The sequence below is a fragment of the Trachemys scripta genome, chromosome 15 (assembly GCF_013100865.1).
Source record: "Trachemys scripta elegans isolate TJP31775 chromosome 15, CAS_Tse_1.0, whole genome shotgun sequence".
Lineage (NCBI taxonomy): Eukaryota > Metazoa > Chordata > Testudines > Emydidae > Trachemys > Trachemys scripta.
Genome location: NC_048312.1, coordinates 12109578 through 12134525, shown reverse-complemented (window position 1 = coordinate 12134525; position 24948 = coordinate 12109578). Strand labels below are relative to the sequence as shown.

Sequence of the window (24948 nt, the reverse complement as noted above, 5' to 3'; positions counted from 1 at the left end):
AGATGGTGACTCATTTTTACAGGGTCTTTGTGAGCTTCTATGGGCCCAGATCAGACCCCCCCTACTCACACACACATGATCACACATGAAGTGGTACTTCAGAGATGGAGCTCCTCTTCTCCAGATGCAGGGGAGCTAGGGTTTCTCCCTAGCACAGCCCTCCTATCTGGGCCTGTCTGAGCTTGTATAAGCCCAGCTTTGCCCCCAACCCCAAAATTTGCACAGGGAGCATTACCTCATAGATGCTTAGTTGTCCCAACCCTGAAAGCAGTTGGAGCATGGGGGTGGGAGAGGAAGTAGCATATCTTGTCTTTCCTACCCCATGGAGATTGCAAAGAGAGTTAATGTAGTGTCTATGACGTCTTGTGGATTTAGGTGTCCCTGGCAGGCCAGTTTGATTGGATCTGGGAGCAGGACTGTGGAATGGGCTCTCTCTCCCTAGGGTGTCGATGCTAAATGCCCCTGGGGATCTGCATAACTTGTGGGTGTGACTAAAAGAGACAGCCCCTTTGCCTAGGATCCTTCCCTCTACCTGAGGTCAGTTGTGAAAAATGTGCTAACGACTCTTCCCTTCCCTTCTCTGGGTTTCCACTGTACTGAATGACCAGAAGGCTGGAGGAAACTGTACCAGTCTAGGGGGCTTTGTGGGGGGGAGGGGTGTACGCAAGGGCATGTGTTTAATCTGAGATTGTGGAATGGGTTCTGCTGGTTTTACTACTGATCAGTCTTGTATTGGATAGAATGAATTGAAGCTAGGGCCTGCTGTCTTCTGATGCTTTATCTATGGAAAGCCAAGCTCTGAAGGCTACAATGTTAGCGAGTGGTAATTTGTAAACGAATGACAGCTGTCAAGCTATCCTTGCTCCCGTCTCCTTCTCCTTAAAGTTATTTTTCTTTGAGTGACTTTTCTCTTTTGGTAGCTGATATTTTTAGACCAGCGGTGTTTTTGGAGGGCTGATAGAAGCACAAAACATAATTCTCCTGCTCCCATGTGGAGTCGTGGTGTCACAGCTGGCTTGGGAAGCCATCAGCAGCAGTAAGGGTGCCAGTGCCACTTGCTAGGCTGTCAATCCAACAGTCAGGTTGTTTTAAATGTTGTTTGGTGCCAGAATGAAGTCAGCAGCTTGTCTGTGTGTAATGAGCCAACACGGGTGCAAGTCTGATCAACCTGGAAATGCACTGAAACGGTCTAAAATGGTCCATGCCCTGCAGCCCAGAAAGCAAGAAACCTATCCTGCACAGCTATGTCTTGTTCCACAAGGACTTTCCAGGGGGGAAATATGGGCTAGTGATTCAGACAGAGCCTGGGACTCAAGAGACCGGAGTTCTAGTCCCTGCTCTACCCCAGACACTGTGTGACATTGGGCAAGTCATTTAGTCTCTCTGTGCCTTAGCTCTCCATTTGTAAAATGGGACTAACAGCACTGCCCTACCTCATGGGGGTGCTGACAGATACCATATTATCTGAACACAGTCTTTAATATAGTTAACAGGGACAGATAAGCACCTAAGGTTGCTGTTAATTTGTTCCCAGACACCTTTTCCCCCCTCAACAGAAGGGAAGCACTTGATTTGTATGAATGCTAATGCAACTCCAGGTAATGCCAAACAAAACAGCACATCCTACTTGTTCTTTTTACCCTTCTTATGCTGTGATGGGTAAAGTGGAAGGTGGTGTAGGTTAGCAGATGGGGCATTGGACTGGGGCTTGAGAGATCTGGGTGCTGTTCCTGCTTCTGCCACTGACCTGCTGTATGACCTTGGGCAAGTCACTTCCCTTCTCTGTGACTCTGTTTCCCCATGTATATTTAGTATGAATGCTTCAGGGCAGAGTGTGTCTCTTCCTTTAGATGTGCACAATGAGGTCTCTAGATGCTACTGTATTACAAGTAACAAATTTTCAAGATTTCAACTATTTATCCCAATTAGTGATGGGGAAAATTTTCAAAATCTCAAATTTTCATGGGATGAGGAAAACCTTTTTCCACCCAGCTCTACTGCTGATCCCAGGCCCAGGGATCTGTCCGTAGGTTAAGTTCCGTGCTGCTCTGATTTTTGCCCTCCCTTGCAGTGTGGGTTCGATGCACAATTTTTATAAAAAACAAAGCACAATCAATCTATTTTGGGGAGCAGGGAAAGATATTATAATAGATACTTTGTTCCGTTATCTAGAGCAACGGTTCCCAAACTGTGGGTCGCGGCCCCATTTTAATGGGGTCGCCCGGGCTGGCGTTAGACTTGCTGGGGTCTGGGGCCAAAGTCAAAGACTGAGCTCCGCTGTCCGGGGCCAAAGCCCAAGGGCTTCAGCCCTGGGCGGCAGGGCTCAGGTTACAGCCCCCCGCCAGGGCTGACGCCCTTGGGATTCGGCTTTGCCCCCTCGATCCCCCGCCCAGGGCAGTGGGGCTCAGGCAGGCTCAGGCTTCAGTCCTCCCTCCTGGGGTCTTGTAGTAATTTTTGTTGTCAAAGGGGGTCTCGGTGCAGTGAAATTTGAGAACACCTGAGCTAGAGTATCTGTTGAGCACTGACATTATGCTCGCTGCTCTCCAAAACAGGGAGGCAGGCACAGTGCTGTTCCCCAGGGATTTAGTCTTACTGTTGGAACCTGCCGTTCCACTGTTACCTGTCCTACCTGCCACCACTTATCAAATAATTGAGGATGCATCACGCTGTCCATACATCTTCATCTGCAGTAGACTTGCTCAGAAGGAAAGGGTAACACTGATCCTATAGGATTGCTTATGACTCTTGTGAGTCAATAGGAAGTGCATCCACCTATTGCAAAGTCTTCCCAATTCTATTCTATGGAGAAGTACAGCTTACTTGAAGGGAATGTCAGTGAGGTCCTAAGTTAGAGGAAAGGCAAGCAATATAACTTTTTGGAGGAAGAGGATAAGGGCACATTAACAGGGAAATGATAAATATCAAAATAATGTACTTCATACATGTATTCCTGAGGAATGGTGACTGACTATGAAACTCCAGTAGTTTGGAGAGTTCAAAGCTATTTCTGTGGGGCAATATCTCTGGGCTTGTGTTCACTACCACACTAAATCGGTGGCATTGCATCGATGCAGAGGCACAGCTGTAGCACGTCTAGTGAAGATGTGCTATGCTGATGGGAGAGCGCTCTCCCATCGACATAATTACTCCACCTCAACAAGAGGCAGAAGCCATGTCGTCAGGACAGCGTCGCCTGCCAATATAGCACGGTGGAGACATCGCTTTAAGTTGATGTAAGTTACATTGCTCAGGTGGGTGGATTTTTCACACCTTGAACAACGTAACTTACATTGATTTAAGCAACAGTATAGACAAGCCCTCATTCTCACATTTACTTCCTTCTCACAGGGAAGAGTGTCCATTTGGAAGTCCTGTAAGACAGAATTTGGCTTCTCTCAATAGACCTTTAAATGCTCTCATGGTGATATCAGTACTGCATCTTTCTGTTATAGGAGAAGAGCATCAACCATGAGCTGGATCATGGCAATGCTGTCCTTGAATCCCCCAAGGTCTCTCAGTCGGTTCCAAAAGTGGAAAAATCCTCAAGCAAACAGCAGGAGGAGGTTAAACCGGTAAGTGTGTAATGTACAGTTTTCAGATCAGTGAATAACCTAATCCACTTCAAAATCTGCCTAGTAACTTTGAGTACATGGTAGGAGGGCAAAGAACACATTGAATGCAACCTGGAAACTATTAATTTGGTCTCTTAAATAAATAATATTTTCATATCTCCCTTTTTTTGTGTTATAAAAAGGGGGTATTGCAGTTAACAATGTAGCTGTAATGATAGCTCGAAAGGCTCTCTGTGCCATAAAGAGGGATGTCCTAGACCTTGAGAGACCTTAGATAACCAGTTAAGTTCTGGCTGCCCCCTGCTAGCTTCAGATATGGTCTGTGGATACAGTCCCTGGCTAGTGGATGTTGTCAGTGTAATACTGCTGCATCTGCATTGTTATTAATGATTGCTCCATGCCATATTCCCTGCACTAAAAAGGTACCCACTGACTATACTGCTGTCCAAACACTCGCCCCATCCCGTGGTTTGTCTTTAAATATCATGAATCTGGATTCTACTTCAAATAAAGGCTTCCTGTCTCTCCCAATAGCTTTCCCTCCCATATGGGTACTCAGGCCAAGATTTTTAAAAATGGGACGCTAAGATTAGATTCCCTAGACCATATTTGGGTGCCAAAATTAGGGCCCTGATTTTAACAAAAGCTCTGAAAATAATCAGTGGAAGATACTTTGTGGTCAGTGCTCCTGAAAACTAGGCCACCTACTGGAGGCTTAACTGTGGATCACCAAGGTTTGAAAATCTTGGCTTCAGCCTGAAGTCCAGAGTTGGAGATTCACCTAGTCTGTCTGCCAGGGTGAAGCACCAGAATGGCTCTGCAGGTCTGAACAGGTCCCAGAGTCTGACAGCTGGTCATATTTATTCACCTAACCCTGATGCTACTTGTCAGATTCCACAGAATGTCTTCAGAGATTATTTCCCTAGTGCTATGAGGCAAGTACATCCATTAGCTGTAAATTAGTCACAGCATACCTTCAAGGAAATAGATAAATAGGAAACCACTGACTGAGCAGCACAGCGTAGAATTTATATTTAATTACAATTTTTTATCTTTCTTGGTAATAATGGAAATTACTGTAATCTCAAAAAAGCTTGGAAAGTAGGGCCCAGAACAGTACAGGCCCAGTGGGTGCTTACCTTTTCCTGGGGTCAAATAGGGACAATGTAGATCCACATATAAAAGAGTTGATTTTTATATTACTTATTTGCTCTCTGCATTTGTTCCCTAGCCAGGTAAATAAAGTTGGTTGCTAAGCTTTAGGCAAGCCGTTGCCACTTAGAATGACTCATGTAGCCTTGTTAACCAGAGTGCTTCTGTGGGTTTTTCCGTTAGAGATCTCAGCATGCTTTCTATCCTCCACAGATACGAATAAGTGCTCTCTTAAAACTGTCTAGCCTTTTGCTCTAGGGAGGGGGAAAAAATCTGAAATGACTAATTACATTTGTAAAAATTGTCTTTAAGGGATGAAAGAAGAACCAGTCAGTTACCGTCTGTCATATTTAAACTGCAATTACTGTGCTGCATATTGATTTTCATAGTGTTGCAACACAGTTCAGTTGAACACATTAACCTTTACAAGGGACGTAAACAAAAAGCTGAGCTGAGCCATTGTAGAATTGTGATTGTCAAAATAAATACATCTGTGTGTTAGATTACATTTACATTCTTGTTCTTGCTAAAATCAACATAAAGATGAGGAGAAAACTGGATTGCAATTTTGGGAAATAAGGGGGTATAAAAACTTTGGAAGTTGGCCAAAAGTTCTGAGTTTAAATAACGCAAAATACTTGAAATGCTTTTTATCTGGGGATCTTGAAATTCTTTACCAAGAAGAGTGTATATAATTATACCCCCCTTTACAGACTGGGAAATGCAGGCACAAAGAAATTAAATCATCACTTGTCCAAGCTATTCAGCAAGAAAAGGAAGAGCTAGGAATAGGAGTCAGATATTCTGATTTTCAGTCTGATGCTCTATCCACTAAATCACGTTGATTCATTCTATAGTTCAAAAGGACCCTGTAATTGATAGGATCAAAGAGATGTGGGAGAGTAAGTTAGTTACATCTGGATACCTGCATGCACTGAGCCTTTGTCAGCAAACCAGATCCTTCCTTTCATAAGGTGCACGTTAAATGCTGAAGTAAGGCTCATTTTCAGTGCCTCAAATGATAATTTGCATAAACACAATTGATTAGATTTTGGAAAGCATTGATTATTAAAGATATACATTTAAGGTTGTTTTAAACTTTTGTGGTAAGTACAGATGGACCTAAGTTACAAATTGGAATCTGGAGCTGAACTTTTTTACAGAGTTCAAAGGTGTGTTGGATCCAGGTGGCTTAGATTATGCCAACCTTGACAGTAAGATATAACCGCGCATCTTTCTTGCTCATATAGCAAATTACACATTTATACAGTGCATTCTATGTGAGTGTATAACATATATACTAATAATGTTTATTACTAAACCAAATAGACTCAGTACTTTGATTTATTTATGGCTTGGTATAAATTACTGAGATTTCCTCCCCCTGAAAATGTTATGAAAAATAAATTTAAAAATATCTGCTACTAATTTCTAGCTAAGAATAGTATGGCATTGGGCAGGTAATTGCATCCACTGTTCATTTTTTATATATATATATATATATATATATATAGTACGTATGCATTTATATGCACTTCAGCAAGAGCCCATCCCCATCTATTCTGTTGGTATTGGATTTTATTATCCAGATTCAATGTTATGATATCAAATAATGGATTTTCATGCTTGAAGAAAGATAGATACCTCATATAAATGGAGGGCTATCCTTCCCTATGGTAAAGCACATTATTAGCTAACACGCCTGTAGAAAAATACTACCGACTAATACATATCAAAATACTTTGCATGCATTTTTACATCTATTTGTACTGAATCTCTTCTCATTGCCTGCAGCTCCCCTGTTGTTCTAATCTCTTTAGGTCACTTTGCACTTTGGTTCTGTGCTCCTGTGTGTTTGCTACCCCTCCAATTTCAGAGTCCTCTGCAAATTTGGTGGATTTACACTAAGTAACATCAGATTAAAAACCTGAAGCAGATGCACAGGGTATAGAGAGAGGTGCATTTCCTGCCCCCCCCTCTCTAGTTTAACTGATTTATAAAAGCCTCTGGAGCCCCCCAAAGCATCATGGATATGACTATGACTAGCAGGAAGCATCACTGGTAGATAAGGGGGACCAGCTGGGGGGGAGGGAGTGGGCGGGAGAGAGAGAGAAGCAGACGTCCAGGGCTCCAGCAGGGGCGCTGCCACGCGCCCCCTCCTGCTGCGAGGGCTCCGCTCCGGTCGGCGGGGAGGAAAGGAAGAGGACTGCCCTGCAGGGCGCTCTGGTTCTCTGCACCACCGCCCCCTACAGGGCAGCCGGAGCGGAACAAACAAACAAACAAAAAGCGACCGTGCCACCCTAGGATTGGGCAGAATGCCACCTCGAACAATCTACCGCCCCAAGCACCAGCTTGCTCAGCTGATGCCTGGAGCCGGCCCTGTATGGGGGTGAACGAAGGGTAGAATAGTCTACAGAATCCCTCTTTTGAATAGGCCCTCTCATTTGCTATTGCTGAGTTCAAAGAATAAAGATCAATTCATCTGCAGTATTCAATCAACATCTTCTTTAAATTGTATCAAGTACCGGGTCATGGTGACCAAATAGCCTCAGCCTATATCATTGAACCACCTGACTCGAGCGGGGATCAGGGGGCTGGGGAGACGTTGCTGTCAATCACTTCTGTTTACTCTCCCACTGCCTTCTTGGTTATCCAAGATTAAGTGTTATGTAAAGACAAGGAACAACTGCTTGCTGGGACTGTCAGGCAGCATACAAAGGGGGAGAGCTGGGAACTCCATTATACGCGGTGCCTATTTAAACCTGCTGTAAAAGGGATAAGCAAACACCAGCTTCCCCTTCTGCACTGAGAAAAGGCCAGCATGGCAAGAGAATAGAAGGTCCTGGAGTGGGTAGTAAGAACCTGTGGCCGCTTTCCTGTTGGGAATCCCCTGGCCAGCACAAGCTTTTAGATGTGAGCAGGCTGCTCTCAGCCTGACAGAAAAGGGATCTCTTTGTGCTTATCCATTTCAGGGCCTTGCTCTCATTTCATACATCATTGTCCTTTGGGCTGGAGAGTTGCTACTTGCCTTCCTCTACACCAGGATAAACGGGGGAGAAAAGAGGAGGAACTGTCTTTCCTCAAAGGCAGGGACAGAGGAGGATGTGGCCAGTGAACACAGTATTACATTCAACTAACCAAGTCCCATTTCTTGTGAATAACACGTCCTGCTTGCCTGTTGAATCTAGCCCCGCTTTGTCTTTTTGTTATTAAGATACATAAGATCTCTGAGTTAAGGATTGTCTTAATAATAAATAATATCACCTCACTCTTATGTAGCACTTTTCATCAGTAACTCTCAAAGCACTTTACAAAGGAAATAGGATCATTATCCCTATTTTATAGATGGGGAAACTGAGGTACAGAGAGGACACGACTTGCCCAAGGTCACCCAGCACAGCTGTGGCAAAGCCAAGAACAGAACCAAGAACTCCTTTGCTCAAGTCCAGTGCTCTATCTTCTAGGATTCACTATTTTCCACATTTGGGTACTGTAACAAGTATCTCTTAATAATTATAAATTTGTGTAACCCTTCTGCCCATCTAAGTTGGCAGCAACAAGGGCTGGGTTCTGTATCTAGGGGTTCCGTTTCAATAACGCAATGCAAAACCGGCTCGAGCCCCCACCCAGTGACCTGAGACAATTACATACCAGCCCCTGGGTGCCTCTAAGAGGCAATACTTCCCCTCTTGCAAGCACGGAGTCTGAATGTAACAGAAAATGTTTAATAACATGAGGTAAACGACATCAGCATTAAATTGGAAAAACACCACAAACAGGATTCATAACACAAACCGTGAGCAAAAAACCCACCCCAGCAAATTGGGCTGTGTCCTTTCCCGTTGGTGGAAAAATTGGAAAGAGTCCAGCGGAGGGCAACAAAAATGATTAGGGGTCTGGAGCACATGACTTATGAGGAGAGGCTGAGAGAACTGGGATTGTTTAGTCTCCAGAAGAGAAGAATGAGGGGGGATTTGATAGCAGCCTTCAACTACCTGAAGGGGGGTTCCAAAGAGGATGGAGCTCGGCTGTTCTCAGTGGTGGCAGATGACAGAACAAGGAGCAATGGTCTCAAGTTGCAGTGGGGGAGGTCCAGGTTGGATATCAGGAAAAACTATTTCACTAGGAGGGTGGTGAAACACTGGAATGCGTTACCTAGGGAGGTGGTGGAGTCTCCTTCCTTGGAGGTTTTTAAGGCCCGGCTTGACAAAGCCCTGGCTGGGATGATTTAGCTGGGAATTGGTCCTGCTTTGAGCAGGGGGTTGGACTAGATGACCTCTTGAGGTCCCTTCCAACTCTGATATTCTATGATTCTATGATTCTATGATAGTTAAGTCCCAGGCAGACTGTGAAGAGCTACAAAAGGATCTCTCAAAACTGAGTGACTGGGCAACAAAATGGCAGATGAAGTTCAATGTTGATAAATGCAAAGTAATGCACATTGGAAAACATAATCCCAACTATACATATAAAATGATGGGGGTCTAAATTAGCTGTTACCACTGAAGAAGGAGATCTTGGAGTCAATGTGGATAGTTCTCTGAAAACATCCACTCAATGTGCAGCAGCAGTCAAAAAAGTGAATAGACTGTTGGGAATCGTTAAGAAAGGGATAGATAATAGGACAGAAAATATCATATTGCCTCTATATAAATCCATGGTACGCCCACATCTTGAATACTGCATGCAGATGTGGTTGCCACATCTCAAAAAAGATATATTGGAATTGGAAAAGGTTCAGAAAAGCACAACAAAAATGATTAGGGGTATGGAACAGCTTCTGTGTGAGAAGAGATTCATAAGACTGGGACTTGTCAGCTTGGAAAAGAGACGACTAAGGGGGAATCTGATTGAGGTCTATAAAATCATGACTGGTGTGAAGAAAGTAAATAAGGAAGTGTTATTTACTCCTTCTCATAACACAAGAACTAGGGGTCACCAAATGAAATTAATAGGCAGCAGGTTTAAAACAAACAAAAGTAAGTATTCTTTCACACAACGCACGGTCAACCTGTGGAACTCCTTGCCAGAGGATGTTGTGAATGCCAAGACTATAACAGGGTTCAAAAAAGAATTAGATAAATTCATGGAGGATAGGTCTATCAATGGCTATTAGTTAGGATGGGCAGGGATGGTGTCTCTGGTCTCTGTTTGCCAGAAGCTGGGAATGGGTGACAGGGCATGGATCACTTGATGATTACCAGTTATGTTCATGCCTTCTGGGGCACCGGGCATTGGCCGCTGTCAGAAGACAGGATACTGGGCTAGATGGACCTTTGGTCTGACCCAGTATGGCCATTCTTATGTTCATTCAGGTGGGGCATAAAGGGGCCATAATCTACTGGCAAATGTCCAGCAGATAATTCACCCAGCATAGGACAAGTCTCTGCTAGTGTGTCTGTGCTGCAGTCAGTCTTTGTGCTTCTGCCCCCACCCTCTCCTAGCATGTGGAACAGGGAAAGGGTATGGCTGAACTCCACTATGCTATAACAGTCGTTCTTTGCCGTAGGTTTCATTAAGAACTCTCCACTAGTGGGATAACTTAATGCTGCTACCTAGTGCATCTCTAAGTTGCGTAGGGTTTGTGGCTGGCCTTTAAAAGGAGAGCTGGAGCCAGCTCCTTGACACATCCCGGGCTGAGCAAAGCTTAAGCATAAAACAGAATCCACCCCTTAGGCTCTGTCTACACTACAACTGAGTTTATAATATGGTTGGCTCTAAACATGATTTTGGTCTATGTACACTATGGGTAGTAATCTGTAAGTAACCATGACAATTATTATGCCAGTGGCCTTGGTTGTCTTCCAGTAACTGTCTCAGCATACTTTTTTTTTTTTTTAATAGTAATATAGATTGGACCCACTAACTCTGTTAGTGTCACTGGGTTGGCCAGTTCTCTGTGCGGTAGAACCTCCCAGCGTGCATTGCCTAACATGCTGCTGTTCCTGCTCTGCATGCTCGTCTTCCAGGCTCCCTCTCCGCTGTTGAGGCACTATGGGATAGCTGCCTAGTTCTCCCCCACCCCTCCACATTGATACAAATACAGTTGGGTGGCCTGGAAGGTATAGAGACACAGGGTACGTCCAGACTACCCACCGTATCGGTGGGTAGCGATCGATTTATCGGGGATCAATATATCGCGTCTTGTTAAGATGCGATGATATATCGATCCCCGAACACGCTCCCCGTCGACTCCAGAACTCCAATGGAGCGAGCGGCGGTAGCGGAGTCGACGGGGGAGCCGCAGCCGTCAATCCCACGCCGTGAGGACCCAAGGTAAATCGATCTAAGGTACTTTGACTTCAGCTACGCTATTCACGTGGCTGAAGTTGCGTATATTAGATTGATCCCCCCCAGTGTAGACCAGCCCTAAAACATGGTTGCATTAGGAAAGAAAATCTGCTGTGTGGACACAACTCCACAGGTCTTTGTTGTTTTTGTGACTGTTACAGGTCAGAAGATGGGCATTGTTTACAAAAGCATAGCTGTACTTACAATGTACTCAGAACCTCAATCTAATCTACTTGCCTGTAGGGAATGGGTATGTGGTCATGGATAGGAACATACAAAGCCTTTTTCTTGATCCCAGTCTTCTCCTGCTGAGTGACTTTGGGCTAGTCAGTTAGGCCAAGATTTTCAAAAGGGACTAGGGATTTGGGGGGGCTAACTTTACATGCCTTATGTTGGCCTGATTTTCAGAGGGCAGCTACTTGGCGCTTTCTGAAAAACAGGCCTCTTTAAGGTGTGTCATAATGTGCACCCACAAAATAAGGCACTCTTGAAAATTTTGGCCTTAATCTCTCTGGGTGAGACTTTCAGGTGCTGAGTACCTACAATGGGGGATTTTCAAAAGTGTTCAGCAACCAGAAAATCCCACTGTGACACTTTGTACCAGAATGTCTATTCAAAACTGATAAAAGGAAATCCAGTTACTGTGGAACTCATTGCCACAGGAAGCTAGTGAGGCTAAGAATTTTGCAAGATTTAAAAAGATTTGATGCTTATGTGCTTAGGAAAAATATCCAACGTTATAATAGTTAATATTAACAAACGTTGGCAGGGATATTAAACCTTATGCTTCTGGGTTTAAGCCAATCTCTAGCTTTTAGAAATCTGGATCAGACCTAATGTGAGGAGCAGATTATCCCACAGATGCTTGCTGTGAGGGGGTCTTACACCTTCCTCTACAGCATCTGGTACCGGATATTGTTGGAGACAGAATACTGGACCTGATGGATCCCTGGTCCGATCCAGTGTGATAGATCCTATTTTCAATGGAGCTGAGCACCCAACATGGACTCAGCAAAATAAGTTCTCTTGAAAATCTGGCCACTTATTCAGGTTCCTAAATAGGAGCTGAGCTTTTTTTGAAAACACTGAGCCCTTCTGAAAATTCTGCCTCAGTTTGCTCATTTGTAAAACAGGGGCCGGGTGGAAAGAACCATGTCTGAAAAGCGGCTCTAAATATACACTGCCTCTTTCAATCACATGCACATTTAATTTTTGGAATAACGGAGCCAAATTATTAAATGGAGAAGTATATTTCTGTAGCTGCTTTAGAAGGATTCAATAAAATGATTCTAAGCACCCTGGGAATAGAGTATTTCCTTGCACTGTGAAGCCTTGCATGGAAATGCAGAAAGCTCCACTCGACATTTCTTCATGAGCTATACAGGCAATTAACTTTCAATGACAGATCCTATAGCTAAAATTAAGGTGCATTCTAGGAGACGCGCATTTCCCAAGCCCTCAGATCATGCAGATCAGGAGGAGATTGGTGCCTTTACAAAGGGGCTGAAGGGTTTTGCTTCCCTTGAGGAAGACTTTTTTTTTTTTTTTTAATCCTTCCTTCTTCCCCCCTGGGCCCTTCCAGTATCTCCCCTCCAGTTGCTAGGCAGCTGGTGGCTGCATAGTTAGAGGTTGAAGTTTTCCATGTGTGTAGGCTGCAGTTTTCTTTCAAGGAAAAGGACGGAAAGGTTGGCGTGGTCCAGGTAATCGGATTGAATACCCTTCTGCAGCGGAGTGCCTCAGGGGAGGGGGGAAATCCCAAGCTCGCAATTACAGTCCATTGGTTCGTCCCAGTAGGCCACACCGCTCAGCTCCGGAGGAGACCAAGTGATGGCATTACTTGGAGGTAAAATAACCCCCCCGCCCTCCGCCTTGTAGCCGAGCCAGGCTGGGATCTCACTCGCCTCTTGCCCCCCGCTCCTGTCCACGCTCCATCCTTCCTCCAGCGCCGGGGCTTAATCCCGTGCGAAAGAGAAACTGGCAAATCGGGGAAAGCCATCTTTGCGTGTGCGCGGAGCGAGCGGCCCTGCGGTTTCATAGGCTCCGGCGGCTGCTGCACGGCCGATGATGCTGGCGCCCGCCCGCCCGCTTTCCCCCCTGCCGCCCTGCAGACAGCGAGTGAATCCCTGGTAGCTTGGACCAGCGGCAGCGCGGAGCCACCGGCGCTGCTGCCCCTACCGCCCCCCACCCCCCGGCTGTAACCCGACCCGGCACACTGCAGATCTCCGCTGCTGGACGTCGGGAGCGCTTCGTTCCAAGGTAGGCTCGGATCGACCCCTCTCCAAATAGCTCGCCCCCTTTCACTGCTTTATGGGCCAAAAAAAAAAAAAAGGGGGGGGTGGATGGGAGAATTCTCCCCAATGCTGCCAGGACTGCAGCAGGAACTCTGAGCACAGCCGGGCAAACTTTATTATTAGGCGGTAATTTGAGGGTGCCCTTCACTGGTTTTATCCCCCCCCCCCCAGGTGCTGCTTACAATGTAAAATGTGGTGATATTGGTGCATGAGCAGGAGGTAGAGGGATTAAACCTTTGCTAGATGATTCCATCCTCCCTCCCCTTGATGTTGAATCTTGTGTCATTTTTCTAGTCGGTTTCCTATAAAATAAGATACGCGTAGACACAGGTTTAATGGTTCCCTGTTTCTTCCCTGCGTAAGCTGCTGTGGGCAAAGTTAGTAACCCTCTGGCTAGCGGTTTTTATCCCCCCCTTCGAGCTCTGTGTGCAGACGCACAGTGGCCCAGTGCTTCGCAGATGAACGCTGGGGTGTCATGGCAAAGTCGTCGGTGTGACTGCTCTTCCCCCAGAGAGATTGTTAATGAAATTATCTGCGGTATTTCCCAGGCATCAAAGTGGTATGACACCAATGGGTGGGAAAAGCTTCTTTATTTTAGATTGTAATGTGCAAACCTTGTGTTCCAAATTGGACTAGTTGATTTGTGAAAAGACCCCCGTTTCCAAAGGGAGGGAAGGAGAGATTTTGTGTGCATTGGTGTGTACGATGTATATACTAGATATATGTGTGTGTATTACATATAATATTAGTGTCTGTATGGTAGGTAGTGTGTATATGTATGCATAATACAAATGAAATTTTACTATATCTTGCATATATAGATATTGGTAAATCAGCTAGCATGTAGCAGATATCCATTCATGAGTATTATTTGGGAATTAAAATATACAAGGGATACTGCAGTTTTTCTATTATTGACCTCTATTTAAAGTTGTGGTTATTTCCTATGATGTCAAGTGTAGAGCAAAAAGCATATTCCTTTGCAATGGTGATTTGTTCATCAGTGTTACAATTGTGCATGGTCTTAACAGTATTTTAAGTGTGGTAGATTTAAATGCACTCAAAGTTTGAAAGCAACTGCTTTTTGTTACCCATTAATAATGAGCACTGTCCAAGCTTTGTCCAATGCCGAAGACCATGCAGAGAAATTTATATATAAATGGCTCCACAGAATAATTTATCAGTGTGGATCAGTATTGCATCTGGCAATAATAGGGACAGGTCTCTAAAGTACCCTAAAATATTTTGAAACACTGCATGAAAATGCAGCCATTCATGTTGATGTTTTAATAACTGCACCAAGTGGATACAAAGAATAAGGGAAAATGAAGGCTACCACTGTCAAAATATAAATAAGGAGTAATTCAGAGCAAGGGAAGAGTCACCTTAAGAAAACAACGTGAAATATTGAGGCATAGAGAGCCGTAGAATGGAAATGAAAGGGAACTGCTTAAAATGAATGAGAAAAAATAAATGTGGAAGTGAACTGTATGCTGTGAGAGGCACTGTGGTCAGTTTGTGTTTCAGTTTGTATGACTGGAAGGTGTTTCATTATTATTAGAGTGGGTCTTTCTGGTACACGCAGTTTGAGAGAGGAAAGCAATTTGAAAGAACTCTTGCCGATGTCAACTGGGGTTTATCTACTTAAAGACATATTATTCAAAAATTTTGCATTTTTCAAGTGTCTTGGGGTTTATAAATTATTGCTGTCTGCTCTTGTCAGTGAAGAGATCCAGCTAACCTGAACAATGCATTTGGTGTGGCATGATTAAAACAAAAAAACCCTACATCAGGTGGAACTAGTGAAGCGTTTATACTCTCTGCAGACTGAGGGCACCCTCACTTGCTGCTTGTGAGACAACTGAATCGGTGTTAGGTTGCTTTGCTTAGTACCTAGCATGTTGTGTTGTGTTTACATAGCATGACTGTGGTAAAGGCTACACACACAGAAGTGCAGGTTAACTTTGCATGCCACTGAGTAGCATACAAGTATGTACATGGACCATCTGTTTATAAATTTGGTGCCTCTGTTTTTTAAAGACTAATATTGGCAAATTTCAGCTGTAGGGTGTCACGTGGTCTTTTAAAAACCTGAGAAGATGAGCCATAACAATATGGGTCTGTAGAGGACCCAGAACTTTAACCCTGATGTGAAAAGAGCAGCTGATACTTGATACCTTGATTAACTGATAAGCAGAGAGAATTACAGCATAGGTGCACAAACCTTAAGTGTTGCTATATGCGATTTGACCTCACTTGATAGGTGATAGTACATAAACATATGTGCATGTATAGGTGTTTGAGTATGTATATAAAATATATACTTCTGTGTTTGTGTATTACATGAATATGCACACTCAATATTTTAGATACTCAATATTTTATCGTATAATATATGCATGTGTATAATGCACAAACACACAGGTGTCTATATTTTATATACATACCTACACAAATACATACACGGATCTGTGTACTCAGTACTTATGTACAAAAACATACTATAAACATAAACATAAAATAATGTGTATGTCTTTGTAATAATGGACTTACATTCTCACAGTTGCCCACTATGGGAGGTGATAGCACTTCTGGATTGGATTTACCAAAGACAGGATCCCACTCTGGAATGATCATTGGTTTGATTTGGTATGGTAATTCTTTCTGTATTTTACAGAGCATGAGTTATATTATATCACTACACAATTATGTTTTTATCACAAGGATGTAATGAGTGCTTATCACCATATCACCCGGTTGCCATTAGAAAATTTAAATAATTAAAAACACACACTTAACTTTACCCCAAAGCAAGTGGGGTCATGCACTAAGCTGTTCTACCCATTCCATAATTAAATTACGATGTCATGTACTTTGATAGCGAAGTCAGTTTTTCAATACAGCACTGTAATGGAAGTAGAGCTATGCAGTGAATTCATACTGGAGCCACCCAAAAGTTCTGAGATTGAAGATGCTATTGTCCGTTATATTGATGTGGCTGCTGAACAAATTTTTTTTCTGTCTCATTTACATCTTAGTATTTAGAAGAAGCTTTAGCCTAGAGCCAGGTTTTGCACAAACGCTTCTGTATTTTATTTCCCCTTTGCCTTTTTATTAGCAGTAGCTTGTTACGTCCAATGAGCTGTCTGATAGGAATGGCATTTTGATGGCGAACTCCTCTAGCACTGTGTACAGCTTCCCTTGGGCTGTATTGAGGTGGCTAAAATGTATTTGAGATGGCGTTAAGAAACGGTGAAGAGAGCATAGCACAGCTGATGCTGCTATTTCTTAAGATGCTCGAGGTTGCTCTCTGACTGGTTATTAATTGTACCAAACGCCAGTATCACTGAGATCATCACTGGCAAAAACAAAATTCATTTGCTTATATTTCTATTATAAATATTAAAAAAAAAATGAATATGCCCAGAGCACAAAATAGAAAATTGGGATGGAGCCACGGTGCTGAAAAAATGGTGCCCCTTGCAAGCACTACAACAGTGAAAAGGTAGGACTTGTTTTATTGGGCTCTTTTGCCTAGAGGAAGACTCAGGAGATGCTGTAATTGCCCTGGTAGAACAGTTAGGTATCCCATGGGGCAGCTGATAGTCATTGAAGTTTGAATATGGTCAGTGTAACTAACCCCCAGGTTCTATTTCTCTTTCAATAACTATAAAAATCCTTTATTAAATACTGTGCTGAAGTTATCGGGTTGGGGACATTCTATGAAGTGCAAGTCTGAAGACATCAAATGTCGACATTTTTTTAAGGAAAAGAGAATGAGCCATTTTCTTAATTCAAGACAGGCTCATTCCTGAAAGGTGGTCAGCATCTGCAACTCTGACTCCAGGGGGAAGGGTGGGTGACTACTGCATTGGACTGGGACTCTGGAAATCTGGGTTCAGTTCCCACCTCTCCACAGACAAACTGTAAATCATGTAATCTCTCTGTGACTAATTCCCCATCTGTAAAATAAGGAAAATAATACTTCCTTTCTCCTACGTCTTGTCTGTCTAAGCTCTTCAGAAAGGAACTCTCTTCTTACATATCTATGTAATATATCATACCTTGTACAAGGAGCCCAATTTCTGATTGAGACGTCTAGGTGCTACTTATAAATTGAGGATTTAGCAATGCCCAGTACCATTTAGTATTTGGCTTCAGTTTATTAATTCTTAGACAAATAGTTCTCTAAGTGCCAGAAGCACCTGTATTCATGTGAGGTTTTGGAATACCAGATGTGATTTTTTTTTTAAATGTCTTTTTTCTCCATTGTGTACACAGGTGTATTCAGTGTGTACTGAAGTGTGTGTTCCTCTGATTATTTTGGCAATGGGGATTTGGTAGAAAATATTCACATTACCAAGCCCAGCATGTAGGGAGAAGGGAACAGAAGCAGTTCTTTAACTTTAATAAAGTTTCACCTCATCTACATTATGTTGTAGAAGCATTATAACACGGAGTGCTTTTTAACATGATAAATGTGACATTTCTATGGAAAATGGTTGATGCTTATTGTTAATCAACAGCCATGTACACCTGTCTCTGAACATACCAAAGGAAGGCACTTTGAGCATAATTGTAGGACACAATCTCCTTTCCTCTATTTCATCTAATCACAGTTAGACACGATGTTCCTTTTGGCCTTTATAGTCAAGAGCTGGCTGCAGATTTTTTGTTATCTCCTTCCTAGTGTTCAAATGAGGGCGTGATTCACTAAGATGTTAAGCACAATGGGATGATGGGCGCAGCAATTTCTCCTAGGATCGGGCCCTGATTGATTTGCGGAACAGTATGTGGAGCTTTTGTAGACAATGTGACCAGGTGCCTGGGATGGGCCACATTGAGAAGGCCACACTCAGGGCAGACTGCAAGAAATGGGGAAGACAATCCCCAAAACTGATGGTTTATTCTATAATTAGATTCACCAAACCAGTAACAAAAGAGCTACTATAGTTCCACACTGGTTAACCAGAAGCCAAACACAGTCCCCTTTAGGCTTTCCAGACATTGGCTCCCATCCAACAACCCAATCTAATATAGTGAGAGGTTACTGAAAACCCATTTCACCATATAAGAGGTTCTTTCTAATCCCAAAGGATCAGACACATATCCCCATGTCATTATGAATCTCCGATCTTACCCAAATATCATGCTGTCAGCCAATTCTTATTATTAAATCTTTAGTTAGTTACTAAAAGAGAGTTATACATGGTTAATAGATCATACACACACAAATGATTGCCAAGTCCTTATATCAGGTTTGTAGCAGTGATGGAATAGATTGCTGGCTTGTAAAGTCTCACTGGCAACTTCCAAAAGATTGGAAGGTCCTAGGTCCATAGTTCAAGATGCTACTTTTAGATGTAAATCCACAGTCCAGAGAATTAAAGCAGGAAAGAGGCAACATGGAGATGTCTCAGGTGTCGTTTTATATCCTCTGCCATATGCATGGAAACTTTACTGTCCCAGACAAAGCCCACAGACCCTGTATATGGAAAATTACTGGCCCAAGGTGGAGTCCAAGGTCGCATGAGCATATCACATATCCCTTTATGTTTTGCCAACTCACAGGGGGTGGCAATTGGCCCCTTGCTGTCTGAGGCATCCTCAGGAAGAGCTATCTGGACAGGATGAGTTTCTTCAGTTGCCCATTGTGTGAGTGGAGTGTCCTTGATAGGTCATCAACACCTAGCTGTCTAGCCCTAATGAAAATTCTATCGGGGAGGAGGGGCACCGCCCAGGAATACAATGTAACGCTGACAGACCCTGGTCATGGGCAGGCAGGATCAAACCGAGGACTTTCGGAGCTTAGTGCATGAGCTAAAAGCCAACTGCCTGCTAGTTAAGGCTGTAGAGCAGACTCATTTAACTTTTTCTAAATGGTCTCGGTGCCACTAGATGGGACAGAACACCACACCCAGGAAGTGTAGTGGGTTACAACAACACAAAGTTTTAAGTATGTTTAAAATACAAGTACATATCTAATATTCATAACTTCAGATACACAGATGATACATGCATATAAACAGAATAATCATACTTGGCAAATCATAACTTTTCCATTGACACCTTACATGACATGCTTTGTACAAGATTTGTTGCAATTGTACAGCAGTGGTAGCAACAATGATACAAATGGTCATATTTTTTATACACAGCATCACAGGCAGCTTCAGGTATATTCTTAGAAATCTAGAATGTACCAGAGGCAGAAAGGGTCCCTTTGAGTCTGGGCTAAAATTAATCCTGCTGAGGGATGGTTTAACAGAATCCAGAGAGGAGGATGAAATTCCACCAGACGTGGAATATTTTGCCTCAGCCCCTCAATCCCCACTCATAGTCTGAATATGGCTCATCTCCATTCTGTGGGAACCTGTCTTGGTCATGCCCCCTTAGAACATCATGGTGCTTTTCTGTTGCCATGTTCCAGAAATAATTATTTCTCTTCTGGTTTGTTGTGTTGCCCTTTAAAAAATAAATAAGGGACAGATCCTCAGCTGGTGTAAAGAAAGGATGGCTTCAGTAGAATTAGGCTGCTTTATACCAGCTGAGACTGTGATCCATAAGACCTAATTCTGGGGGCCTCATTGGCTGGGCAAGTGCCCTTGATCCCCATTGAAGGCAAATGGAGCTTAGGGCACTGGGCACCCAGCCGGATGAGGCCCACAGTTATCACTGTAACAAGCAATAGGTATTTAAGCCTATCCCTTGCTCACTGAATTTCTCTATTTCTGTGGCAGTCATAGTTTTATTTAAACGTAAAACCAAAACGCAAAAAACCCCCAACCCTTCCTCTCCTCATGAAAGGAATCCTGTATATTGTTCATAATGTTAAGAAGAATGTTCTATCTGGAGCCTCTGAGTATTTTTCTCCTCCTGTCCCTTGTTTACTGCCTGCTAATTAAATTTTGTGGGTGGCAGTTTGAAATCTTAGTGGGCCATGTCATGTGACTGCTAATGCTCTGCAGATCTCTATTACATAACCCATAAGTAGTTTGTAAAAATGTGCTTGTGTCATACTGGGCATGACATAAGGCTCCGTCTGAAGCTTACCAGTCTGATCAGTTTTTATGTAGAATGACTGTAGGAACCTTGTGGACAGTTTGTTCTGGCAAATGACTTGTGCCCTCAGTTGTCTGGCCAATTGTCTTCTTTCCCTGAAATGCTTTCCAGTCGGCAGCGTCTGTCTTTTCTGCAGGGTGTGTGCACGTGGGGGCCAGGGTACATTTACCTTAGTAACAAATATCTGTCTTTAGATGCCCTGATATGCCAGGTAACAATCCAGATGAAGTAGCATATTGGAACACTCTCCTCCTCCTTCCCAGGTATTTGTTAAATTCCTAATAGCATGTTCACCCTGGATTTAAATTAACCTCTTTGGTCTAAAATAACCCCTGAAAACACATCCTAATTGGGCTGTTTATGCATTATGCAAAATGAAACATGAATCAAAGGAGAAGTTTTAAAAATTGCTAGGTAGAGATTATAAAATGTTAATGCCTGGTAATTCAATAGGACGCTATTTCACAAAAGAAGTATTTTTCTTGTAAATGACATGTTGTCAGACCCATAAAAATAATAGCTCCTCCTTCCTTCCCATAACCAGCATTTTGTCCTTTGGCTTTATATGCATACAATAATTGTTTTGGGTACTATTAATGTTATTTACACACTACCCAAAAATGTACGAGGCATTTCGTAGATACACAAGTCATGTCCATGCCTCAAATGATTTCCAAACTTGCATGTTTGGGCATTTGGGACTAAGGAGACCTGGCTCCTATTCTTGGCGCTGCTGCAGACTTGCTCTATGACGTTGGGCAAGTCACATCATACCTCTGTGTCAATCTCCTCATCTGAAAGTGGTCTTAATATACTTACTTTTCTTTACGAAGCACTTTGAAACCTTGGGATAAAAGTTCCAATATAGGAATAATTGGAGGCAATTCTATGGTCTGTGTTGTGGAAGAGGCCAGACTAAATTATGTAAATGGTTCCTCTGTCCTTAAAATCGATGACTTTATTAATCTAGATAAGAGCTAATTATTGTTTGTATTAGACAATATACACACAATGGAAGCAGGGGAAAGAATTAAAACATGAGAGGTTGAAAAACAATTAGGATTTTTTTGGTTTGTTACACTTTTTTTTTTTTTTGGATCACTCTCACCTTTATGCCTTCAACATAATTTCCAAACCCTGGACTACTAGTTTCTTTTAAATTTATCATTACTACTATATATCACTGCAGTTACAAGCCTTCTCTCTCTCTCTCTCTGTCCATTTGTACTGTGGGTGTCTGTTTCTAGATAATCCAGATAATGTGTATAATTGTAGATCTATTGGGCCAAATTTCCCTGTGATTTAATTTCATTGACTTCACTGAGATTGGTCCAGGGATGAATCTGTATATTCATATACATTGTATATGTATGCTTATAAATTGGTCCAGGGATGAATCTGTATATTCATATACATTGTATATGTATGCTTAGCAACCTGCTTAGTCACCTATGGAAAGTTCTTTGAGACCTGTGGATGAAGAGTATCTCTCTGAGATACTTTGAGATCTGTGTTTGAATATTCTGTATCCTCTTAAGCACTGATTTTGGCCTGCATTCTCAAGAATGTAAATTCTCCAAGGTTTAACTTAATCTCATCAAATAAATGAAAAATGGAAAAATTGTGGCATAAATTGTTATGTGAACGAGACATCTATAAGGCTATTCTGGGGAGGTAATGATTTTGTGCATTAAAGAGATCCTGCCAATGAGGCTGTCATGCTAAATAATTATTAATTTGTATTATGATGGTGCTTAGAGCAGTGGTCTCCAAACTTTTTTGATCGCGCACCCCTATCAGTAAAAAATTTTTGAGCATGCACCCCATTTTGGAGACCACTGGCTTAGAGGACCCCATCAGAGATCCATCCCTGCTGAGCTAAAATGATAATATGAACATAGTGTAAAACTTGCCTTGGAGAACTTGCAGACTGGGTTTAGGTCAAGACACCACACAGGTGGCTGAAACAAACAGATGGGGGTAGGGAGACAAAGTAATAGTAAGACTAGCATGGTGGTTGCACTGCCCGCTGTAGTCCAAGCTTGCTACCTGCCTAACCATTCTCAATGGGCACAGTTCTGGAGGCAGGATGTCAGAGGTCAGTTTTTGGGTAGGTCTCGCCTTAAGGATTCCATCAAGGGTTATTTAAGGGGGATGAACAAACATGGAAGATTAGAACTTCAGCCTATAGAATGCCTAATACAAAGTTGGCACTAAACAAAAAAGTAAAGGGCAAATCCTCTGCTGATGCAAATTGTTATAGCTCTGTTGACAACAGTGGAGCTGTAAGAATGATGGTAGGGCTATTTTTAAGGTTATCAGCCTTCCCCAGTGATCCTTTTTAAAGAGAGAGGTGTGTTTCCCAGAGATTATACTGTCCTGTGGCAGGGTATGAGCCAGAATAAAGCCACCGTACAGAAAAGTCTTATTGTAAGGAAAGTTGTATGCTTGTGTCGACACGTGTTGGAAGAAAATGAGAGCTTTGCTAGCTTTAACTCTGATAGGTGATGTTGATCATCAGAAATCTACTTCACGTTGTGTCATTTTAAACCTTGATTTGATTTTTTGAGAAAGCATGCATTTAATTTCAGTAAATTCAGTCAAAGGTATGTGAAATCCAAAAGAGGGCCACACTATCTATGTCATTTTAAAGCAACTACGACTGTTATTTATATAGCCCATTGATATAAGGTTTGTAAATAAATAACTTCTGCCTGGCATGTTAGAGTTGGAAATTTTCTTCTAAGTAGTTTAATCAGAAAAGAGGCTGGGGGAGAGGGAAAGAGAAAAGCTGTATGTGGTGATAAGGGCTAAAAGAACCAGTTAGGGAATGATCTTACTGCAAAACACACAAGGATCAAAATTATGTTTATTCTGAATTTGCAGGGAAAGTCTCTTTTGTGGGGGAAAACCACCCCCTAGAAGGCCCTTTTGAATGATTTCTTGAAATGTTAAATAACATGAAGAAGAAAGGGATGGAATATGGACAGAGTGCCCAGCCCTCATCTGTATGGGTCACATTCTGCCAGAGCACTTGAGTCAGGCCGGCAGGCATCTGACAGACCAATAAACAGAGATGGACCAGAACTGGTATCCCTCATTCAGACCCCCTGAGCTATGGCTGGTTCAAAACCTGGTTCCCAACTTTTTAGCTCCGATTTCTCTTTAGGGAAAACACACATGGGAAATGAGGGGCAAAATTTTTCAGTCCTGCCTCTGGCTTCCTTGGGAAACCCCACAGAGGCCACAGTACAGGCTATATGCGATAGGAGTTGAGTTGCTGCTGGGAGTGACCTGGGTGTTGGGTGTTGACTCTTGACTCACATATTCCTGTGTGTATGTCCCTGACTTGGCAATGACCCATATGCATATACTCACTGCCACCCGGCATATGTTCTATGCTCCTGGTACATACATATTCAAATCCCATTAAAATTCTAATTTCCTTAGGCTCCTTTGAAAATCCCAGCCTATAAAATATAATTTAAAGAAGTGGGGATGTTCCCACATTCCTGAGTTAGGAACAAAAGCAAATCTCACCATTTTGCAGGGCACCAAAGACTCTGAGGTTAGTGAGAAAGCTGTGTAACACGGGCGAAACCTGTGTAACATGGGCTGTTTATGAATAAAACTGAAGAAACAAAATTCAGTTGAGGCATGCTTTAGCTAAAGGCTGCCTCCAGTGATCAGTTTTGATGCTATTTATGTGAAGGGTATTAAACTTTCATTTCTACAGTGCATTTTAGCAAGAGAGTAAAACCTCCGTTTGAAAGGAGTTATACATCAAATTGGTAAAATATATCTTTGTAAAAATGTGTGTTTTAATTTGGTTTATATGAATGGAAATTTTGATTGTTGGGCTAGGGCTTTATCTAAATTATGATAAAGAAGCCATATTTTAAAAAGTTTTTATTTCCCTTTAAAAACCAGGAATAAGCCTTTAAATGGGCTAATTTATTTTAGTCATTTGAGTGCCCATTTGAGTGCCACAGTGTATGTCTACATTGCTATTAGCAGACTTGGGCTCAGGCAAAGGGGCTGTTTAATTGCAATGTAAACATTTGGGCTCAGGCTGGAGCCCGAGCTCTGGTACCTGGCAGGAGGGAAAGATCCCAGACCCTGAGCTCCAGCGCAAGTGTACACTGCAATTAAACAGCCCTTTGCCTGAGCCCGGCGAGGCCAAGTCAGCTGACACAGGCCAGCTACGGGTTTTTAATTGCAGTGTAAACATACCTATGAGTGCTAAGAAATAACCTCTTTGTGCTCTATAATGAGTGGTCAGTTATCAGGCACATGCCATATGTGTTTCTCATAGCTATGTAGGCTGACTTGGTAAAAATACTTTGCCATACTAGAAACCATGCATTGTACAGGGATAGCATGAATCTTACGTACATTAAAGCCAGGGCCGGCTGCAGGCACCAGCTTGTCAAGCAGGTGCTTGGGGCGGCCGCTCCGGAGAGGGGCGGCATGTCCAGGTATTCGGCGGCAATTCAGTGGATGGTCCCTCGCTCCGCCTGGGAGCGAAGGACCTTCCGCCGAATTGCCGCCGCAGATCGCGATCGCGGCTTTTTTTTTTG

General features: G+C 42.8%; 1 protein-coding gene across 1 annotated transcript in view; it reads left to right on the top strand.

Annotated features, from left to right (window-relative positions):
• The first annotated feature begins 13154 nt into the window (after positions 1-13154).
• RIMBP2 (RIMS binding protein 2) overlaps positions 13155-24948 on the top strand; it is a 313172-nt gene continuing 301378 nt past the window's right edge. Inside the window, exon 1 of the mRNA XM_034791131.1 lies at positions 13155-13271. The gene's annotated coding sequence lies outside the window, so the exon portion shown is untranslated. The remainder of the gene's footprint in view (positions 13272-24948) is intronic.